The sequence below is a fragment of the Mustela nigripes genome, chromosome 2 (genome assembly GCF_022355385.1).
Source record: "Mustela nigripes isolate SB6536 chromosome 2, MUSNIG.SB6536, whole genome shotgun sequence".
NCBI lineage: Eukaryota > Metazoa > Chordata > Mammalia > Carnivora > Mustelidae > Mustela > Mustela nigripes.
The window spans coordinates 72,468,022-72,492,203 of record NC_081558.1 but is presented as its reverse complement, the minus strand read 5'-3'; positions in this window follow the sequence as shown (position 1 = coordinate 72,492,203).

Below are 24,182 nucleotides of genomic sequence, written 5' to 3'. Positions count from 1 at the left end.
TAACCAGACAGACATGGGAAGGGAGCCAGAGAGGGGAGCTCTGGTAGGGGAAGTGAGGGGAGAGAACTACAGGCTGTTCCTCCTCAGGAGGGAGAGAAAGAGGTCAAAGAGCAGAAGGCCAATCATTAGGGGGTAACTTTTTTCAGGGTGTTTTTTTGTTTATTGATCCGCCATTCTGAATCCCCTGTGTTCCCACTCTTGTCTGATTAGAATTGCCTGAGTCCATCAATATCCATATTATGACTAATCTTTCCCTCCTGACTTGGAGTCTTCCAGCACCCTGTGGGCTGAAAGTGTGCTGATTTCCTGATGCTCTGGCTTTTTAAAACGCTCAGCTGTACATATGACCATGTTTCTCTGGAACCTCAGGCCCACGAGTGTTAAGCAAGCCCAGACAGAAAGGGAGAGAGAGAGACACAGTGGCAGCATTAATAGTAATGATAACGATGGGAATAGCATTTATTATGGGCCATCGGAGAAGCAACCAGAAGTCTCACCCTATTACTATATCTAGCGCCAAGTCTCCTGTCCCTGGGGAATGCGCCTACATCCAGATCAGGTCCATGTGTAACTTCTCAGTCCAGCGGTGATAAGTTTGAATATTCCCAATACACCATCACCAACAGAACAATAATAGAAAGAAAATAAAGTAGCCACAGTAGACTCCTTTTTGGATACAAGCAAATAGAATAACCCAGTCCTTAACATAATCTATATCCAGACAGAGAAGACGGGCAGGAACCCATGTCCTTGGCAATGAAATGATGTCCTTGGTCAGCCAATCTGACTGCCCCCAGCTTTGCAAACAGAAAGGACTTTGCATAGCAAGGTTATATCCTGTTTCCTCTTATAAGAGCCAGCTTGGACTAAGCTTTGTCCCATTCTTCCAGGACCTCACTGCAGCCTGCAAAAATAAACCAATACATACCAACCCTCTGACATATTTTTACCTAAGTCAAGGTTGAAGTTACATGTTTTTGTCTCCTATCTACAGAGCAGGAAGTTAAGACAGATTAAAAGAACTAAGCCAATCTGTAAGAAGCAGAACACAGATATGAATGAATTCATCTTGCTACATTATTCTTTTCACTGCATTTTTTATAACTTTTTCATTTCTAACTACAGAAAGAAAGACATTAGCATGATGGAAAAAATGGAATACACAGAAGTGTGTTTTGTATACTTTTCCAGTCTTATTCTTTCCTTATTATGTGCAAACATGCACACACACAATTTTATCAGGATTGCTCATTACATGTTCTTTCCACTTCTTTACAAAGCTACAGAATTCTCACACTCAAGCAGGAAAAAACAGTCCCAAGAATTCCAGATTTCCAATAGGCTTATTGCTTAAGCAATAACAACCTCAAAATTACCCCCAGATGGGCTTGTATTTCACTCTGTTAACTATCAAATAACCTATTACAGTGAATAATACAAGCAGTAGATTAGGATTTTTTACATATTTCTCTTGCATGCCTGAGATGAGAACATAACGAATACCAAATTTAACTAAAGTAAAAAACAATCCGAGTCATCCAGGAGAGGGTGAAGAGAAATGAATTAAGGTCAAATATTGATATATTCATTTATTGCTCAGCAAATAATTCTGAGCCTATTTTCGGTGCCAGGTATTGCTTTCAGAATTGAGGATACAACAGTTCACCAATCGGACAAATTCCGTGCTCTTAAGAAGCTGATACTCTAACAAGGGGAGGCAGCCAACACAGAAATAAATTAAGAAATTGTCAGCTTGTGATAAGTACTATGGAGAAAACGCAGAATAAAGGGAGTATGAAGTGTTGATTCCTCAACAGAGGACAAAGAGGCTGCACTTTTATACGGTGTATTAGTCCACTTGGGCTGTTAGAACAAAATACTACAGATGTGGCTTTATCAAAAGAAACTTATTTTATCATATTTATAGAGGTTAAAAGTCCAAGATTAAGGTTCCAGCTGATTCAGTTACTGGTAAGAGCTCTCCCTCTGGCCTGCAGCCAGCCACTCTCTCTCCATGTCCCCACATGACCTTCCTTGGTGTGAACTTTCTGGAGTCTCTTCTCATAAGGGCACTAATGTTATCCAATTAGGACACCACTTTTATGAACTCACTTAAAATTAATTACTTCCTTACTCCAAATACAGCCACACTGGGGCTTAAGGGCTGCATGGAATTTGGAGGGCATGGGAAGGACACACACATCCAGTCCATAATATACAGGATAGTCAGAGAAGGCATCTCAGATAAGAGGTGGTAGCTAACATTCAAGATGGCCTTCAGTGAGTCTCATCTCCTGGTATTCACACCCTTGCAGTCTCCTCCCACAGTAAATCAGGGCCGGTCTATGGGCCATAAAGCCCAGCAGCAGTTAAGGTGTTTGACTGCTGAGGCTGGTCATAAAAGGCCCAGAAGCTTCCACATTGCTTTGTTGGTCGCTCACCCTGGGACAAGCCGTCCGCCATGTCATGAGGACAGGGAAGCAGTCTTGAGAGAGGATGACGTAGAGAGGTGCCCAAGCCTCCCACCAACAGCACTAATCTATCAACAGTGAATGAACCCTCCCATCCCCGCTCCCGGCAGTGGAACCTCTAGTCCCAAGAAGGCCAAAGTCCCAGGTGAAGTCCAGACTCCCACTTCATGTGAAACTGTCAGCCAGAACCACCCATCTAGGTTTGTTCTGAATGTCTGGCCTGAAGAAGAGGTGAGATAATAGATGTTTGTTGTTATTTTAGGCTACTTAGTTTTGGAGGAACTTGCTATGTAGCAGGAGATGAGTAATACATAAGGGAATATCGAGATCTGAAGGAGATAAGCAAGAAAAAACCTTTTGGGTAGAAGGAAAAGCAAGTACCAAAGCCATAAAATTACAGCACATGTGCCATGTTCAAGGAATAGCAAGGAAAATATAAGGTCGGATTATATAGGGTCTTATGTGTCGGCTGCCTTGCCAGAGTAATATGTGGCGAGACATCCTCTTAGGAAGAGCATCTTATTTGTTTAGATGAAATGTTCTGTCAAGTTTTCAATCTCATGTCATCAGAGTCTACCAGCCACCTTGGTAATCTCAATAACTCTCACACTTTTAACTGTTATTTACAAGTTCATTATTCCAAAATTTATACTTCCAATCTAGAGCTCTCCCTTGAACTAGTCACCATCTCCGGTGGAATATCTAATAGGTATCTCAGACTTACTATGTCCAGAAGAAGATTCCTGCTTTCCCCCAGAGTCTCACTCCCCAGAGTCTTCCCCATCTCTGAAAGTACAAACCCATTCTTGTCATGTGGTACTCAAGCCAAAAACCTTCGGGTCTTCCTGCCCACCACCATATACCCATCCAAATGATCAACAAAATTTATGAACACTCTTTTTTAAATGTATCCAGAATTCAACACTTCTCACCACCTTCCTCTCATTCATTGTTCCCCAAAATATCATTATTTGGGGGATTGATTATAGTATAAAGCTTCTAACCAGCTCCCCTTTGTCTTCTGTATTCTATCTTAAGCTCAGGGAAATTAATCAGATCATGACATTTTTTTGCCCTAAATCCCTCAGTGTCTCCCCACCTCATTTGATGTAAAAACCAAAATCTTCATAGGATAAAGCTGTTCAGGATATCATCTAATTATCTTTCCAACCTCATCTCCATTTACTCTTGCCCTTGCTCACCAGCTGTGGCCTCAATGACTTCCCTGGGAGACAGTATAGGAAAAGCAAGAGGGACTTCCTGTAAAGCCCCTGGTCTGAAGCAAGGGTTAAAAGTTTCCATATCCTTAGAGACAAATACCTCCTTCTGGGAAAGCCAACAAATGAGAAAGAATAGCCATTAGGGAGTAATGGGTGTCTGGGCAAAATTAGAAGTAATAATTTAAAGCCCGCTTGCACAAGTATTTCTGTTTTCCGGGAGCCCTAAAAGAATGTCAACCATGGAAAAAGGCCTCTTGAGGTTGTCTTGTGTTCACTAAAAAGTAACGATCACAAAATCATGACCGTGGGACTGAAAGATGCTTTCCTGCTCCTAGGCTCTCACCCATGGAAAAGTGTCTGTATAAGCCTTCCCTCTGGGAATGACATTCCTCTCTCTCTCATCAGCTCCCTGGTATACAAGCTATCTCTAATAAACTCCACCTGCTTTCTTTCTCTGGAGTTCAATGTTCATTTCTATGGCACTGAAACTCAAGAACCTGGTCCTGAATGTCCAGTAACATCTCTGTTCCAGAAACCAGACACATTTCTGCCTCAGAGCCCATGTTCTTGCTGTTCCTTTCAACTGGAATGCTCTTTCCTCAAATGTATCCAAGATTCATTCCCATACCTCCATCAGCAATGTGCTAAAATGTTACCTTGTCAGGAAAACCTTTCCTGACCACCCTACAAAAAATTGCAATGCCTTCTCCAGAATCACTGTATCTCTTCTTTGCCTAGTTTTTGTTCATAGCTCTTATATACATATGTGTACATATGTACATAGCTCAACAACATGCCACTAACTGATATGTTATACATTTTTTTTAATTTTTTATTTTTCATAAACATATATTTTTATCCCCAGGGGTACAGGTCTGCGAATCGCCAGGTTTACACACTTCACAGCACTCAGCAAAGCACATACCCTCCCAATGTCCATAACCCCACCCCTTTTCTCCCAACCCCCCTCCCCGCAAAACCCTCAGTTTGTTTTGTGAGATTAAGAGTCACTTATGGTTTGTCTCCCTCCCAGTCCTATCTTGTTTCATTGATTCTTCTCCTACCCACTTAAGCCCCCATGTTGCATCACCACTTCCTCATATCAGGGAGATCATATGAAAGTTGTTTTTCTCTGCTTAACTTATTTCGCTAAGCATGATACGCTCTAGTTCCATCCATGTTGTCGCAAATGGCAAGATTTCATTTCTTTTGATGGCTGCATAGTATTCCATTGTGTATATATACCACATCTTCTTGATCCATTCATCTGTTGATGGACATCTAGGTTCTTTCCATAGTTTGGCTATTGTGGACATTGCTGCTATAAACATTCGGGTGCATGTGCCCTTTTGGATCACTACGTTTGTATCTTTAGGGTAAATACCCAGTAGTGCAATTGCTGGGTCATAGGGCAGTTCTATTTTCAACATTTTGTGGAACCTCCATGCTGTTTTCCAGAGTGGTTGCATGAGCTTGCATTCCCACCAACAGTGTAGGAGGGTTCCCCTTTCTCCGCATCCTCGCCAGCATCTGTCATTTCCTGACTTGTTTATTTTAGCCATTATGACTGGTGTGAAGTGATATCTCATTGTGGTTTTGATTTGTATTTCCCTGATGCCGAGTGATATGGAGCACTTTTTCATGGTGTCTGTTGGCCATCTGGATGTCTTCTTTGCAGAAATGTCTGTTCATGTCCTCTGCCCATTTCTTGATTGGATTATTTGTTCTTTGGGTGTTGAGTTTGCTAAGTTCTTTATAGATTTTGGACACTAGTCCTTTATCTGATATGTCATTTGCAAATATCTTCTCCCATTCTGTCAGTTGTCTTTTGACTTTGCTCACTGTTTCCTTTGCTGTGCAAAAGCTTTTGATCTTGATGAAATCCCAATAGTTCATTTTTGCCCTTGCTTCCCTTGCCTTTGGCGATGTTCCTAGGAAGATGTTGCTGCGGCAGAGGTTGAAAAGGTTGCTCCCTGTGTTCTCCTCAAGGATTTTGATGGATTCCTTTTGCACATTGAGGTCCTTAATCCATTTTGAGTCTATTTTCATGTGTGGTGTAAGGAAATGGTCCAATTTCATTTTTTTGCATGTGGCTGTCCAGTTTTCCCAACACCATTTATTGAAGAGGCTGTCTTTTTTCCATTGGACTTTCTTTCCTGCTTTGTCGAAGATTAGTTGACCATAGAGTTGAGGGTCTATTTCTGGGCTCTCTATTCTGTTCCATTGATCTATGTGTCTGTTTTTGTGCCAGTACCATGCTGTCTTGATGATGACAGCTTTGTAATAGAGCTTGAAGTCCGGAATTGTAATGCCACCAATGTAGGCTTTCTTTTTCAATATCCCTTTGGCTATTCGAGGTCTTTTCTGGTTCCATATAAATTTTGGAATTATTTGTTCCATTTCTTTGAAACAGATGGATGGTACTTTGATAGGAATTGCATTAAATGTGTAGATTGCTTTAGGTAGCATAGACATTTCCACAATATTTATTCTTCCAATCCAGGAGCATGGAACATTTTTCCATTTCTTTGTGTCTTCCTCAATTTCTTTCATGAGTACTTTATAGTTTTCTGAGTATAGATTCTGTGCCTCTTTGGTTAGGTTTATTCCTAGGTATCTTATGGTTTGGGGTGCAATTGTAAATGGGATTGACTCCTTAATTTCTCTTTCTTCTATCTTGTTGTTGGTGTAGAGAAATGCAACTGATTTCTGTGCATTGATTTTATATCCCGATACTTTACTGAATTCCTGTACAAGTTCTAGCAGTTTTGGAGTGGAGTCTTTTAGGTTTTCCACATATAGTATCATATCATCTGCGAAGAGTGATAGTTTGACTTCTTCTTTGCCGATTTGGATGCCTTTAATTTCCTTTTGTTGTCTGATTGCTGAGGCTAGGACTTCTAGTACTATGTTGAATAGCATTGGTGATAAGGGAAATCCCTGCTGTGTTCCTGACCTTAGCGGAAAAGCTTTCAGTTTTTCTCCATTGAGAATGATATTTGCGGTGGGTTTTTCATAGATGGCTTTGATGATATTGAGGTATGTGCCCTCTATCCCTACACTTTGAAAAATTTTGATCAGGAAGGGATGCTGTACTTTGTTAAATGCTTTTTCAGCATCTATTGAGAGTATCATATGGTTCTTGTTCTTTCTTTTATTGATGTGTGGTATCACATTCACTGATTTGCAGATGTTGAACTAACCTTGCAGCCCTGGAATAAATCCCACTTGGTCGTGGTGAATAATCCTTTTAATGTACTGTTGAATCCTATTGGCTAGTATTTTGGTGAAAATTTTCACATCTGTGTTCATCAAGGATATTGGTCTATAGCTCTCTTTTTTGATGGGATCCTTGTCTGGTTTGGGGATCAAGGTGATGCTGGCCTCATAAAATGAGTTTGGAAGTTTTCCTTCCATTGCTATTTTTTGGAACAGTTTCAGGAGAATAGGAATTAGTTCTTCTTTAAATGTTTGGTAGAATTCCCCCGGGAAGCCGTCTGGCCCTGGGCTTTTGTTTGTTTGGAGATTTTTAATGACTGTTTCAATCTCTTTACTGGTTATGGGTCTGTTCAGGCTTTCTATTTCTTCCTGGTTCAGTTGTGGTAGTTTATATGTTTCTAGGAATGTATCCATTTCTTCCAGATTGTCAAATTTGTTGGCGTAGAGTGGCTCATAGTATGTTCTTATAATAGTTTGTATTTCTTTGGTGTTAGTTGTGATCTCTCCTCTTTCATTCATGATTTTATTTATTTGGGTCCTTTCTTTTGTCTTTTTGATAAGTCTGGCCAGGGGTTTATCAATTTTATTAATTCTTTCAAAGAACCAGCTCCTAGTTTCGTTGATTTGCTCTATTGTTTTTTTGGTTTCCATTTCATTGATTTCTGCTCTGATCTTTATGATTTCCCTTCTCCTACTGGGCTTAGGGTTTCTTTCTTGTTCTATCTCTAGCTCCTTTAGGTGTAGGGTTAGGTTGTGTACCTGAGACCTTTCTTGTTTCTTGAGAAAGGCTTGTACCGCTATATATTTTCCTCTCAGGACTGCCTTTGTTGTGTCCCACAGATTTTGAACCGTTGTGTTTTCATTATCATTTGTTTCCATGATTTTTTTCAATTCTTCTTTAATTTCCCGGTTGACCCATTCATTCTTTAGAAAGATGCTGTTTAGTCTCCAGGTATTCGGGTTCTTTCCAAACTTTCTCTTGTGGTTGAGTTCTAGCTTCAGAGCATTGTGGTCTGAAAATATGCAGGGAATGATCCCAACCTTTTGATACTGGTTGAGACCTGATTTAGGACCGAGGATGTGATCTATTCTGGAGAATGTTCCATGTGCACTAGAGAAGAATGTGTATTCTGTTGCTTTGGGATGAAATGTTCTGAATATATCTGTGATGTCCATCTGGTATGGTGTGTCGTTTAAGGCCTTTATTTCCTTGTTGATCTTTTGCTTGGATGATCTGTCCATTTCAGTGAGAGGAGTGTTAAAGCCCCCTACTATTATTGTATTATTGTTGATGTGTTTCTTTGATTTTGTTATTAATTGGTTTATATACTTGGCTCTCCCACGTTGGGGGCATAGATATTTAAAATTGTTAGATCTTCTTGTTGGACAGACCCTTTGAGTATGATATAGTGTCCTTCCTCATCTCTTATTATAGTCTTTGGCTTAAAATCTAATTGATGTGATATAAGGATTGCCACTCCTGCTTTCCTCTGATGTCCATTAGCATGGTAAATTCTTTTCCACCCCCTCACTTTAAATCTGGAGGTGTCTTAGGGCTTAAAATGAGTTTCTTGGAGGCAACATATAGATGGGTTTTGTTTTTTATCCATTCTGATACCCTGTGTCTTTTGAGAGATATGAATTTAGTGCCATTGTATTGCCTGTAAGGTGACTGTTACTGTATATGGTCTCTGTTCCTTTCTGATCTACCTCTTGTAGGCTCTCTCTTTGCTTAGAGGACCCCTTTCAATATTTCCTGTAGACCTGGTTTGGTGTTTGCAAATTCTTTCAGTTTTTGTTTGTCCTGGAAGGTTTTAATCTCTCCTTCTATTTTCAATGATAGCCTAGCTGGATAGAGTATTCTTGGCTGCATGTTTTTGTCGTTTAGTGCTCTGAAAATATCATGCCAGCTCTTTCTGGCTGCCAGGTCTCTGTGGATAAGTCAGCTGCCAATCTACTATTTTTACCATTGTATGTTACAGACTTCTTTTCCCGGGCTGCTTTCAGGATTTTCTCTTTGTCACTGAGACTTGTAAATTTTATTATTAGGTGATGGGGTGTGGGCCTATTTTTATTGATTTTGAGGGGCGTTCTCTGAACCTCCTGAATTTCAATGCTCGTTCCCTTTGCCATATTGGGGAAATTCTCCCCAATAATTCTCTCCAGTATACCTTCTGCTCCCCTCTCTCTTTCTTCTTCTTCTGGAATCCCAATTATTCTAATGTTGTTTTGTCTTATGGTGTCACTTATCTCTTGAATTCTCCCCTCGTGGTCCAGTAGCTGTTTGTCCCTCTTTTGCTCAGCTTCTTTATTCTCTGTCATTTGGTCTTCTATATCACTAATTCTTTCTTCTGCCTCATTTATCCTAGCAGTGAGAGCCTCCATTTTTGATTGCACCTCATTAATAGCTTTTTTTATTTCAACTTGGTTAGATTTTAGTTCTTTTATTTCTCCAGAAAGGGCTTTTATATCTCCTGAGAGGGTTTCTCTAATATCTTCCATGCCTTTTTCGAGCCCGGCTAGAACCTTGAGAATTGTCATTCTGAACTCTAGACCTGACATATTACCAATGTCTGTATTGATTAGGTCCCTGGCCTTCGGTACTGCCTCTTGTTCTTTTTTTTGTGGTGAATTTTTCTGCCTTGTCATTTTGTCCAGCTAAGAGTATATGAAGGAGCAAGTAAAATACTAAAAGGGTGGCAACAACCCCAGGAAAATATGCTTTAACCAAATCAGAAGAGATCCCAAATCGTGAGGGGGGAGAAAGGGGATAAAAAGAGGTTCAAAAAGAAAGACAGAAAAAAAAGAAAAATATATAAAAGAAAAGAATTTTTAAAAAGAAAACGAATAAAGAAAAATATAAAAAAGAAAATATATATATATTAGATAAACTAGTTAAAAACGTTAAAAAAGAAAAGGGTAAAAGTTAAAAAAAATTTTTAGCAGAAGAAGAGAAAAAAAATGAAAAAGAAAAAAATTAAATTAACTGCAAGACTGAAAAAATCACAGGGAGAAAGCCATGAGTTCCATGCTTTGCTTTCTCCTCCTCTGGAATTCTGCTGCTCTCCTTGGTATTGAAACCACACTCCTTGGTAGGTGAACTTGGTCTTGGCTGGATTTCCTGTTGCTCTTCTGGGGGAGGGGCCTGGTGTAGTGATTCTCAAGTGTCTTTGCCCCAGGGGGAATTGCACCGCCCTTACCAGGGCCCCGGCTGAGTAATCCACTCGGGTTTGCTTTCAGAAGCTTTTGTTCCCTGAGCGCTTTCTGTAGAGTTCCGGAGGACGGGAATACAAATGGCAGCCTCCTGGTCTCCGGCCCCGGAGGAGCTGAGAACCCGGGGCCCCACTACTCAGTGCGCCCTCAGAGAATAGCGCCCAGTTATTCCCGTCTGCCTGACCTCTGGTCGCGCTCCGAGCTCACCGAGCCTGCGACCTGGTTCAAGGTAACCCCGCGCTGCGATCTTACTGTCGGTTCTGTCTCTGTAGCCGGCTTTCCCGTTCCAATACCTGCAAGCTCTGCGACACTCAGACACCCCTGATCCTTCTGTGACCCTGCGGGACCTGAGGCCACACTGACCCCACATGGGCTTCGCCCCTGTTTAGCCTCTAAAACAATGTCCCTCAGCAGAACAGACTTTTAAAAGTCCTGATTTTGTGCGCGGTTGCTCCGCCTCTTGCCAGGAGCCAGCCCCTCCCCCCGGGGTCTATCTTCCCATCACTTTGGATTCACTTCTTCGCTGGTCCTACCTTTCAGAAAGTGGTTGTTTTTCTGTTTCCAGAATTGCTGTTCTTCTTCTCTTCGATCTGCTGATGGATTTGCAGGTGTTTGCAATCTTTAGATAAGCTATCTAGCTGATCTCCTGCTAGCTGATGTAGTCTCAGCCTGCTACTTCTCCGCCATCTTGACTCTATGTTACACATTTTTACTGAAGCAAAATTGACATACAACATTCTGTTAGTTTCAGATATATACCGTAATGACTCGAAATTTGTGTTTATTATAAAATGATCACCTTAATGAGTCTGATTACCATCTGTCACCATCCAGATTTAATACAATATTATGTCCATATTTCTTGTACTGTATACTACATCCCCATGATTGATTTACTTTATCTCTGGAAGTCTGTACCTCTTGATCCTCTTCACTTATTTTGTCCAACATCAAATCCCCTATGAGTCTGGTTTGGTTTGGTTGGTTCATTGGTTTTCTAGATTCTACATATAAGTGAAATCATATGGTGTCTGTCTTTCTCTGACTTATTTCACTTAGCTTAATATCCTCAAATCCCATTCATGTTCTCACAAATGACAAGAGTTCATTCTTTCTTATGGCTGAGTAATATTTCATTTTGTATTACATGTGTATTATATGTGTGTATGTTTTATATGTGTGTGTATATATATACATATATATATGTAGAAACAAAAAGCAAACAGTATGATTAAAAATAGGGAGAAGAAATATATGTATATATACATACATATATATACATATATGTATATATATATATACACACATAGACCACATCTTTTTTTATCAATTCATCTACTGATGGAGACTTAGTTTGTTTCTTCGATATCTTGGCTATTGTAAATAATGCTGAGGTGAACGTGGGAGTGCATATATTTTTTTTCAAGTTAGCATTTTCATTTTCTTCAGATAAATACCCAGAAATTGAATTGCTGGATTGTATGGGATTCTATTTTTAATTTTTTGAGGATCCTCCATACTGGTTTCCCCTGTGACTGCACCAATTTACACTCCCAACAATGGTGCACAAGGGTTCCCTTTTCTATATCCTCACCAGCATCTGTTTTTTCTGTTTTGTTTTGTTTTGTTTTGTTGTTGTTGTTGTTGGTAACAGCCTTTCTGACAACTGTGAGGTGAGTAGACTGATTACTGAATACTCTTTGGTATTGATCTACATTTCCCTGATGATTAGATATTAAGCATCTTTTCATAGCTCTATTGTCCATCTATGTCTTCTTTGTAAAAATGTCTATTTGGATCTTCTCCCTATTTTTAATCATACTGTTTGCTTTTTGCTATTGAATAGTAGGAGTTCTTGACATACTTTGGATATCAGTCCCTTATCAGATATATGATTTCCAAATATTTTCTCCCATTCCATAGGTTACCTTTTCATTTGTTGATAGTTTCCTACACTGTGCAGAAGCTTTTCAGTTTAATGTAGTTCTACTTGTTTATTTTAACTTTTGTTGCTCTTGCTTATGTAGTCTAGTCCAAAAAATATCATAAGACGATGTTGGAGAGCTGATCACCTAAGTTTTCTCCCAGGAGTTTTATGGTTTCAGATCTTACATTCAAGTCTTTAGTTCATTCTGAGTTTATTGTTGTGTATGTCATAAGTGGTCCAGCTTAATTCTTTCACATGTAGCTGTCCAGTTTTCCCAACAGGGATTCATTGAGGAGACTATCTTTTCCCCATCGTATATTTTTGCCTCTTTTGTCATAGATCAATTGAGCATATATGTGTGGGTTTATTTCTGGGCTCTCTATTCTGTCCCATGGATCTACACGTCTGTTTTGTGTCAATATCATACTGTTTTGATCACTCTAACTTTGTAGTATAATTTGAAATTAGGGAATGTGGTATCTCCAGCTTTGTTCTTCTTAAGATTGCATTGGCTGTTCGGGGGTCTTTTGTGGTTTGTATACAAATTTTAGGATTATTTATTCTAGTTCTGTGGAAATGTCACTGGTACTTTAATAGAGATTGCATTGAATCTATAGATTGCTTCAGGTAGTATGAACACTTTAACAACATTAGTTTTTCCAATCCATGAGCATGGAATATCTTTCCATTTGTGTCATCTTCAGTTTCTTTCACTAGTGTCTTACATTTTGAGAGTCCAGGTCTTCTACCTCATTAGTGGAGTGAAAAATAAATTTATTCCTAAGTATGTTCTTTTTGATGTAATTGTGAATGGGGGTTGTTTTCTTAATTTCTCTTTCTGGTAGTTCCTTATTAGTGTGTAGAAATGCAAGAGCTTACAGATTTGTATCCTGCAAATTTACTGAATTCGTTTATTCTAATGTTTTTTTGGTGGAGTCTTTAGAGTTTTCTATATATAATATTATGTCTTCTGCAAATAATGAGTTTTACTGTTTCCAGTCTAATTTGGATGCCCTTTGTTTCTTTTCCTTACCTACTTGCTGTGGATAGAAGTCTCAATACTATATCAAATACAAATCTTTTTTTTTTAATGTCTTATTTATTTATTTGACAGACAGAGAGAGAGAGAGAGATCACAAGCAGGTAGAGAGACAGAGAGAAAAGGAAGCAGGGTCCCCGCTGAGCAGAGAGCCCAATGTGGGGCTCGATCCCAGGACCCTGGGATCATGACCCAAGCCAAAGGAAGAGGCTTTAACCCACTGAGCCACCCAGGTGCTCCTCAATACTACGTCAAATAAAAGCAATAAGAGTCTATATCCCTGTCTTATTCCTAATCTTAGAGGGTAAGTTTTTTTATTGTTCATCATTGAGATGTTAACTGTGGGTGTGTCCCATACAGTCTTCATTATGTTGAGGTACAGTCCCTCTATGACTACTGTATTGAGAGTTTTTATCATACATATGTGTTCACTTTTGTCAGATACTTTTTCTCCTTCTATTGAGATGATCACATGATATTTATCCTTTATTTTATTAAAGTGGTATATCACACTGATTGATTTGCTGATGTTGAACCATCCTTGTATCCCTGGAATAAATCCTCTTTAATCATGGTGTCTGAGCCTTTTAATGTAATGTTGAATTCTATTTGCTATATCTTACTGAGAATTTTTTATCTATGTTCATCAAGAATAGTGGTCTGTAATTTCTTGTTCTGTGATGTCTTCATCTGGTTTTAGTATAGGGGTAATGTTGGTGTCATAATACTTTGGAAGTGTTCCCTCCTCTTCAGTTTTTCAGAATAGTTTGAGAAGGATAAGTACTAGTACTAAATAGTCCTTGAGTATTTAATAGAATTCACCAGTGAAGCCATCCTATTAGGCTTTTTTTTCTTCTTTTTTGGAAATTTTTTGATTACTGATTCAATCTCATTACTAGTAATCAGTCTACTCAGATTTTCTGCTTCTTTATGGTTCACCTTGGAAGATCATGTGTTTCTGAGAATTTATGTATTCCTTGCAGGTTGTCAAATTTGTGTGTGTATAATTGTTCATAGTTGTCTCTTATAATCCTATGTATTTCTACCAAATTGGTTGTAACTTTTCCTTTTTCATTTCTGATTTTACTTATTTGGGCCCTCTTCTTTTGATGAGTGTGGCTAAGGTTTTGTCAATTTTGTTCTCTTCTCTTCAAAGAATCAGCTCTCAGTTTCACTGATTTTTGTTTTTTAAGTCTTTATTTCATTTCTTTCTGCTCTTGTTTTAACTCTTTCTTCCCTTCTACTAACTTTGGGCTTCATTTGTTCTTCTATTTCTAGTTCCTTTAGGTATAAAGTTAGATTGTTTATTTGAGATTTGTCTTGTTTCTTGCGGTAGGCTTGTATCACTATGAACCTCCCTCTTAGAACTGTCCTCACTGCATTTCACAGATTTCGGAATGTTGTTTCCATTTCCATTTGTCTGGGATTTTTTTTTTAATTTCCTTGTGATTTTTTTCATTGACCCATTGGTTGTTTAGTAGCATGTTGTTTAATCTCCACATATTTGCATTTTTCTCAATTTTTGCCTTGTAATTGGTTTTTAGTTTCATTGAATCACTGTAGTCAGAAAAGATGCTTAATAATGTTTCAATCTTCTTAAATTTATTGAGACTTGTTTATGGCCTAATATGTGATTTATTTTAGACAATGTTCTGTGTACCTTGCAAAGATGTTTGTTCTCCTGCTTTTGATAGAATGTTCTGTAAACTAAGTCCTTCTGGCCTAATGTGTCATTTAAGGCTAATGTTTCCTTATTGATTTTCTTTCCAGATGATCTACCTATTGATGTAAGTGGGTATTAAATTCCCCTTACTATTGTTATATTACAATCAATTTCTCCCTTTCTGTCTGTTAATATTTGTTTTTTATGTTTAAGTGCTCTTTTGTTGAGTGCATAAGTATTTACAAATATTATATCCTTCTGTTGTATTGACCCCCCCCCCCTTATTATTAGATAGCTCTTCTTGGTGTCTTGTTAGTCTTTGTTTTAAAGTTTATTTTGTCTGACCTTAGTATTACTACGCCAGTTTTCTTTTCATTTCCATTTGCATGGAATATCTTTTTCCATCCCTTCACTTTCTATCTATAAATTTTTTAGATCTGAAGTGAATCTCTTGCATAATGGGTCTTGTCTTTTATCCATTCAGGCATACTATGTCTTTGATTAAAGAATTTAATGCTTTTACATTTAAAATAATTATTGATAGTTTTTGCCATTTTGTTGATTGTTGGTTGTTTTGTAGTTCTTTTCTGTTCCTTTTTTCTTCTCTTGCTCTCTTCTATTGTGGTTTAATGACACTCATTAGTGTCATGTTTAGATTCCTTTCTCATTTTTTGGGGGGGATAATCTATTATAGGTTTTTGGTTTGTGGTTACCATAAGGTTCGTGTATAATAACCTATATATTAACTAATATATACTTTAGGTTGATAGTCATTTATTTAAGTTCGACCACATTCTAAAAACACTACATTTTTATTTCCCCTTCATGTTCTATCTTTTTATGTTTTAAACACACATTTTCTATCCTTTTTTTTATTATTTCATTCCCTTGCCTAATTACTGTATAGTTGATTTTACTACTTTTGACTTTTAATCTTCATCCTATCCTTATAAGTGATTGATCCACTACTTCCACTATATATTTGCCTTTAGCAGTGAAATTTTTTTTCATCTATTTTCTTACTTTTACTTATGGCTTTTTCTTTATAGCTTAAATTCCCTTTAATGATTTTTTTTGTAAGGCCAGTTTAGTGGTAATAGACTCTTTTAGCTTTGGCTTATCTGAGAAATTCTTTCTTTTTCAATTCTAAATGATACTCTGGCCAGACAGAGTTGGAAGTTGGAAGTTGGTTGGAAGTTTTTCTGTTGTTGTTGTTTCTCCTTTCAGCGCTTTGAAAATATTGTGTGACACCTTTCTGGCCTGCAAAATTTCTGCAGAAAAATCAGCTGATATTCTTATGGGGCTTCCCTTGCTGTTTCTAAGATTCTCTCTTGCTGTTTTTAAGGTTCTCTCTTTGTCTTTAAATTTTGACCTTTCAATTATGATGTGCCTTGATATGGACCACCTTGGGTTCTTCTTGTTTAGGACTATCTTTGTTTCCTGAATCTAGATTTCTGGTGTTTTCTTCAGGTTAAGGGAGCTTTTCAACCATTATTTATACAAATAAATGTCTGCCCCTTTCTCTCCTCATTCTCCTCTCTCTCCTTCCTGTCCCCTCCTCCTCTTCCTCTTACCCTTCCTCCTCTTTTCCCCCTTCTCTTCCTCCTTCTCCTCCCATTTCTTCTCCTTCTTCTTCTTCTTCTTCTCCTTCTTCTTCTTCTTCTTCCTCCTCCTCCTCCTTCTCCTTCACCTGTTCCTTCTTTTCCTTCTCCTGTTCCTTCTTCTTCTGGGACCCCATACTACAAATTTGGTATATGTGAAATTGCCTACGTATCCATTAAACTAACCTCGTTATCAAAATTCTTTTTTCTTTTCACTTTTCTGTTTGGATGATTTCCACTACCCTGTCTTACAGAGGTAGTAAATGAATCTTATAGGATTCATTCTTTTGTATCCTCTAGTTCTGACGTTTATTCCCTCTAGTGTATTTTTCAGCTGTTATTATGTTCTTCAGCTCTGTCAGTTCTGTTTAGTACTTTCTTTTATTTTCTGTCTCTTTGTTCAAGTTTTCTACATATTCATCCACTCTCCTCTCAAGTTTGGTGAACTTTTTTATGACCATTACTTTGACTCTATCAGATAAATTGCCTAACTCCAATCCATTAAAGTTTTTTCCTCAAATTTTACCTTATTCCTTCATTTGGAGTATTTTTCTCTGTTTCCTCAGTTTGCTTGACTCTCTCTGCTTGTTTCTGTGTGTTATGTGAAATGGCTATTTCTGTCTCTCTTATGCAGATGAACCTTGTTGTTTAACCTTGACCTAGTTCTTGATTGTCTCTTGAGCGATCTCACCAATTGTTTCAGATGCACAGTGTCCAGAAATGCAGTCCCTCCTAGAAGCCTGAACTTTGTGTTCAAGGAACATCCCCTCTGTGGGCTGCATATACCCACTGGCTCTATGGGGTTGTGTGAGTGGCTCAGGAGGGCAGGTCTGTGTCTAGCTGTGTCACATGAGCAGCCTAGGAGGGCAGTTCACTGGCAACTCCGGCAGTGCTGCGCAAGTGGGCTGGGGCAGGGCTGTTCACCCACTGATAAATGGTTAGATTGAAGATACAAAAATGGTGTCTGCCAGCACTGGTGCAAGCAGAGGGAGACTATAAAAATCGTGTCTCCTAGCATTCCATCCCCAGAGAGTCTCAACAGACTTCTGCCCCCTGGCAGAGGCTTTAAGTTCAACAAATGAATCTTTGATCTATGGTCTAGGCCCTTTTCAAACTGCTGCTTTTTTGCACTGGCTGAGTGAACCTCTGCACAAGCTTTTTAAGAGTGGAATCATCATTCCTGATAGCCCTACATTCCCCCTGGATACATCCCAATTCCCATTAGTTTTCAAAGCCAGACATTTTGGGGGCTTGCCTCTCTTGAGAGATGCAGAACTTGAGGGATAGGGTGCCTGGTATGAAGTACAAATTCCTTGCTCCGTAGGGAGAAGCTCTGTTAATATATATTTTTGGTGTTTCTTGTTTGGTTTTTGTTTGGTTTTTGTTTGTTTGTTTGTTTGGGATGCCTCTAAATCGTGGGTCCCTGTGCATGAAGAAGGTTTTTAGTGAGAGCTGTCTCTGTCTCTCCTAGCTATCTCGATGTGGTCCTTTTCATCCTTTGTTACAGAGCAAGTGTTCAACTAATTCTCAGGTTCTTTTTGGAAGGAATTATTCCTTCTTGAGCTATATATTAGTTATGTCCATGGAAGGAGGTGAGATCAGGATCTTCCTATACCATCATTCTGAACCACCTCCTCTCTGATTCTCTTGACATGTTATACATTCTAATTATTTGTCTTATTTATTTATTTATTTATTTATTTATTTCTATCCATCTCCTTCCACTATAAGCTCTTTGATGTTAAGGATTTTGGTCTGTTTTGGACACCTGGGTGGCTCAGTTGGTTAAGGCTCTGCCTTCAACTCAGGTCATGATCTCAGGGTCCTGGGATCAAGCCCTACATCAGTCCCACGGCTTAGCAGGGTATCTGCTTCTCCCTCTCCCTCTGTCTCACTCTCTCATATAAATAAATACATAATTTTTAAAAATATATTTTTTGTCTCTTTTGCTCACTGTTTTATCTCCAGATCTTAGAACAGTGCTTGGCACATGATAAGCCACATTAAACACTTGTTAAATGTATGAATAAGACCATTTGAGTGCTGTAAGACCCTCCAGAATATGACCAAATGATGAGATATTGTGGCTAAGCTGCTATGCATAAGATAATGAGAACCCAAGATACTCTGAGGAGTGAGGAAAAAGAAAATAAAGGCAGCATATAGAAAAAAAGAATTTAGCATGGTTGGGGGTACCTGAGAGGAGCCAGAGAGAAAGTTCTTCCCTTGGGGTGAGAACAAAAGATTAGGGAAATTAGAAATATTTAAGGGAACTTCTAAACTACTTTGCTGTGGGATATGCAACATAAATTCCAATCCTCCACCTTCTCCACAAAATGTTTATACCAATTCCTTGCCTGGTGATGCCAAGTATCACCTGGGTGAAGAAATTCTGACTGTGGAAATGGAAGAGGATTGACTTCTGCATCGCAGCTGGCTGAGAATCAACATGTTCAGATGCAGAAGTCAAAGGCCAAGAGCACAGCTGATATCTGAATTGCACATGCAGGCTTTAACCTTGCTGTATATTTCCTTGGCTGCCTTCTGTTGAATAGAATGGTGATTTTAACAAGGACCAGGGTTTTTAATTAATCAGACACAGTCCATTGTGGCTCTTGTCCAATTCATCTTAGGGCAGCTGCTTTCCTACACATCCTTCAATTCATATTTATAATTATTATCGATAACCACCACATACATACACAGTGTGCCAGACACTACAGCCTAAAAAGACGTGATCTCTGAGCTAAACAGCTTAGTTTCTATTTTAATCATGTAGTCCTAGGATCTTACTCCCCTATTTTTTCTAATGGGGAGAGTTTATTTCAAGCAGGTAGCCTTTTGAATTTGCCTCTCCATGAAATTTTGCTCAAGCCTGTTCTTTGGGAGTACTGCAGGCAAAGAAATTTCTTTGAGGAACAACAAAGGTGGTCAATGCCGCTGGAGAAGGGACAGAAAATTAAAGTGTGAAGGTAAGAATCATGTTATTTTGTATTGTCAATATAAAATCACATTGAGGTAGTACATACAATGATAGTTAAACCTATTCACAGGGAGAAAAAAGATATTTGTAGTCTAGAAAGCCATATTCAAAAAAAATCATATAGACATTTTTTTTAATCTACATCCTGTCTGGCTAACTGTTTTCTGCCTTTATTTTAGTCCCATTATATTTCATCAAGTATTAATATGCTAAAAGAGCCCTAAGAATCATTGTCCTTCTGGAATTTTTTGGAAGTTCTGTTTACATAAACTCAGCTTGTGAGAAACCCCTCTCTTACCCATATTTACTGATTACTGAACCCTCCACTTTGAAACCATGAATCTTTCAAGCCCTCTCTCCAAACATATTTCTCACTCTCCAGGTTTTCTACAGATAAAAACACATACATAAACTTCCCCAAATCTCTCAGATTTTCAAACTCAATTTTATTTAATTGAATACCACTAGGGATAAAAAAAAAAAAAAAAAAAAAAAAACCCCCACACACACACAAAATGCCATTGTGACACATTGGTGGACAAGAACAGAGATGAGCAGTGATATCTATGAGGTAGGACTTAATAAAACTTCTTGAAACCAGATCAGCAAGGCACTGTCGAGATACAAGATGAAACATGGGAAGAGCCTTCACTGAGTGTAGTGCTGATTGTCTATGCCACACTCTAGCCACGTCCCATCACAAGCAATGGGATTTTGTTCAAGTCCTAAGTTTAAAAAAAAAAAAATACATTTATTGATGCAAAGATAGACAAATAGGCCAAAGAAATAGAACAGGTAACCTAAAACAGACACATACCTACAAGGCCACTTCATGTATAATAGAGGTGGCACTTTACAGCCATCGAGAAAGACGGTCATTAAATAAATTGAGAGGGAAGACTGGGTGGCTCAGTCGGTTAAGTGTCTGCCTTCGGCTCAGGTCCTGATCTCTTGAGTCCTGGGATTGAGCCCCCACTTTAGGTTCCCTGCACTCTCGCTCTCTGTCTCTGTCTCTCTCTCTCTCAAATAAAAAAATAAAATCTTTTTTAAAAGGAAAAATAAATAAATGGTGCCTGGACAGTTTGGTTGTCCATGTGGAAAATTTGAAATTACCTTACAGCATACATAATAAATTCGCAATGGATTAAGAATTTATATGTGAAAGGTTAAACACCAAAACTTTCAGAAGAGAATATCTTTATGACCTTACAGGATAGGGGGCAGAAAAGTTTCTTATTCATAGCACAAAAACTACAAACCTTATAGGATGAGATTATTTGGTAAATTAGACTGTCAAGGTTATGAGTTTATATTCATCTAATGACACTATTAAAAAGCAAAAAGGCAAGCCACAAACTGGAAATAAGTATCTACAATAAGGAAACCAACAAAGTATTAGTATCCTAAAAATACAACAAATCTTATGAATAGTTGAAAAAAGAAATAAAAAGCACAATACTTAAAATGGGCAAAATATATGAACAAGTACATTGCCTGAATATACCCAAGAAATATGATGACATAGTTAAAATATATGAAAAAAAGATGTTCTTTGTTAGCTAATAGGAATGGCTAATTGCAACAGTGAGATACCACTTCATAACCGTTGGATTGGAAAGCAAACAAAGAATGTAATACTGGGCATTTAATGTAAAAGAACAGGAACTCTTATTCTCTGCAAATGGAAGAAAACAGTTTAGCATTACCTGGTATGGCTGAATAAAGATGTACATAGCCTATATATAAGTCATCAATTGCACTGCTAGGTATAGATGCTAGAGAAACTTCTAAAAATAATGACACAAAATTGTGTAATACCGTATGGTTTGTGAAACGTAAAATTGGTATATGTAGTCCACAAATAACTTTTAATCCATTTTAGTAGGTATTATTAGCCACTTTTCAGAAGTTTAACTATCCTCCTAAGGTCACACAGTTGGTGAGGGGCATTGGCAGTCCCCTAGTAAAATTCTCCTTTTTCCTGACAACAGCCCCCACTTTTGTCTGGGCATGTACCCTTCCCTCTCTTATGGGGTCTAGATGAGGCTCCCTCCAGATATAATCAATCAAAACACCACAGTGATTGGTTTAGGAATAACATGGGATCTCAGCTTGTCCAATCAGAAAGAAACAGGACTTCTGAGAAAGATTCTTGCCTTTCCATTCTGGTCTGCCCCTGGGAGGAGATGACAACAGAGCTGTCATAAGCTATCACTTGTAGTCTGAGCATGAGGCAGACAAGCACAATGATGAACCAAGAGATGGAAAGAAATCAAGTCTTGATGATGTAATTTATACTTTGGAGGTGTTTAAAGGCAGATTTACCCTGGACATCTAGGTTACATAAGCAATAAACTCCCTTAATGTTTAAGCAATTTTGAGTTGCTTTTTCTACAACTTACAACCCAAGGAATTCTGGATGATACAATTGCAAAGCCAGAACTAGAACCCAGGGGTCCCAATGTGCACTGTTCTTTCCATAGCACTACCTAACAAGGTGTGGCTGGTGGGGTTGCCTGGGTGGCTCAGTTGTTAGGCGTCTGCCTTTGGCTCAGGTCATGATCCCAGGGTCCTGGGATCAAGTCCCACATCAGGCTCCCTGCTTGGTGGGAAGCCTGCTTCTCCCACTCCCCCTTCTTGTGTTCCCTCTCTCGCTGTGTCTCTCTCTGTCAAATGAATAAATAAAATCTTTTAAAAAAAGATGTGGCTGGTGGACTCCAAAACCAACATAAAAAAGTATAAGCCGTAATTTGTTTTTTCTATGACAAAAATTGAGTTGGATTTTCTCCTCCAGTCTACTATAGAGAAAAAGATTTCTGCCTTTATATTTTTATGATATTTATAGTTAGTTTGTGTTTTATCCAATTCAAGGTCAACAGCTTCACGATTAAAGTAGTTTCTTTGTCAAAAATTCCCCTTAGCATAGTCAAGGACACTTTCTGCAATTATAGAGAACTTCATCCAAACCACCAATTGTGTTTAAAAGTGATCAAAGTAAGGATATATGTGAATTATTATCACAAAAGGGATTTAGACTATTTAATTAAACAACACAAATGAGGTCTGGTGAGGCTGTAGGTGAAATTAACCAACAATACAGAGTCCTAAACAATACTGCCTCTTCACACAGGAAAGTGGGAGACTGTCAGAGCTGTCACCAGGATGTTCTTGTCTTCTGACAGAGGCTGACTGCACTCAGAGAGAGGATCCACCTTGCCAGCTGGAGTCAATGAACTAGAACTGAGGGCCTCTGAAAACCGTGCCCATAACTGCAAGACCACAATTCCCAAACTTAGTCTGACAAGTGTGAATGTGTTTATGAGGACAGCGGAACAGGATATTTGAAAGCAGGACTTCCCAGGAATCCCAGTATAGTGATCATCAACATAGACAATAAAAGCCATCCTCGGTCAGAACAAATAGGTCAGGATATCAAAGAATGAGCATGAGATGTCAACACTGCTGCGAAAATTGCAAAGCATTGAGAGTTGGTCTTCAAAATCTCCCACTGCTTGTTAGCCTCCCTTCCTGAACCTCCGGCTTCCCTTCTCTCTCTCCCCTCAGTCTCCAGCAACCTGATGCTTTGTCTGTGGAAAACCCTACAATGAGGCACTCAGTTCAAACATACTCTCTGGGAAAGAGCTTAAAGCTACAAAATTAATTTCTGTCTTTCTTTTTTTCTTTCTTTCGTTCTTTCTTCGCATTTCACTTATCAAAATTTCTATTCCCTCACAGAATCAAGAGCATTGGAGCTATTAAGTGCTAGGCTACAAGCCAAGTGGTGCCACTTACAAACTTATGAAACTGGACAAGTTTGTTAACATTCTTAAGCATCAATTTCTTCCTCTGAAAAATGGGAATAATAATAGCCCCAAACTCATAGAATTGAGAGAATTTAATGAGATAAAGCATGTCACAAGGTTTACACAATGGATGGTTCATAGGAAAAGCCCAATAAAAATTGGTAATTATTAATGCTATGACTAATAATAATAGTAATAAAGATAAGGATGAGCAATAGGTTTAACTAATCCTACAGGAATTTGTCTATTTTTGAAAAGGAGTTTAATTGCCAGTTGTCATTTTTTGAAGCATCCATTTCCATTTTGCATCCACTATTCTGCCTGTGGGGTTTTTTGGGGGAACAGATCATGTATCATTTACTGTCGTAAATTTCCATATTCCTTTTTCACAGACTCCATCAGCTCTGAAATAAGAAAGTTTTCATACATAGCATGTAACCAACACAAGCAATGCAAAACAGTGCATCAGCCCACAGATCTGATACTAGCAATATACAAGAAGACCTTTTCCCCTTTTTCTTTGGTGATTTACTTTATGAATAAATTGCTTTTCTTTAAAGGTCACTTTGTTGTTTTAGAGCACTTTTCACCTGACTCTATCCTTTTACTGTAGGGAGTTGCACAAAGGACAATTTAAGCAAAACTCTTAAGATTTTATCTACTACATTATCACAGTTCTCCCAGAGAAAAATACAATTCAGGATATTGACTAAGTAAGGTGGTTTGCCTGAAAATATAAGTTTTATCAAAAATCAAAACAATGGGTGCCTGGGTGGCTCAGTGGGTTAAAGCCTCTGCCTTCGGCTCAGGTTGTGACCCCAGGGTCCTGAGATCGAGCCCCACTCTGGGCTCTCTGCTCAGCAGGGAGCCTGCTCCCCCTCCCTCTCTCTCTGCCTGCCTCTCTGCCTACTTGTGATCTCGGTCTGTCAAATAAATTATTAAAAAAATCAAAACAATGAAAAAATCTCTTTTATGTATCTTCCACCTGGGTGAGATAAAATAGTTAATTATTATGAATGTTTATTGAATACTTATGGTATATT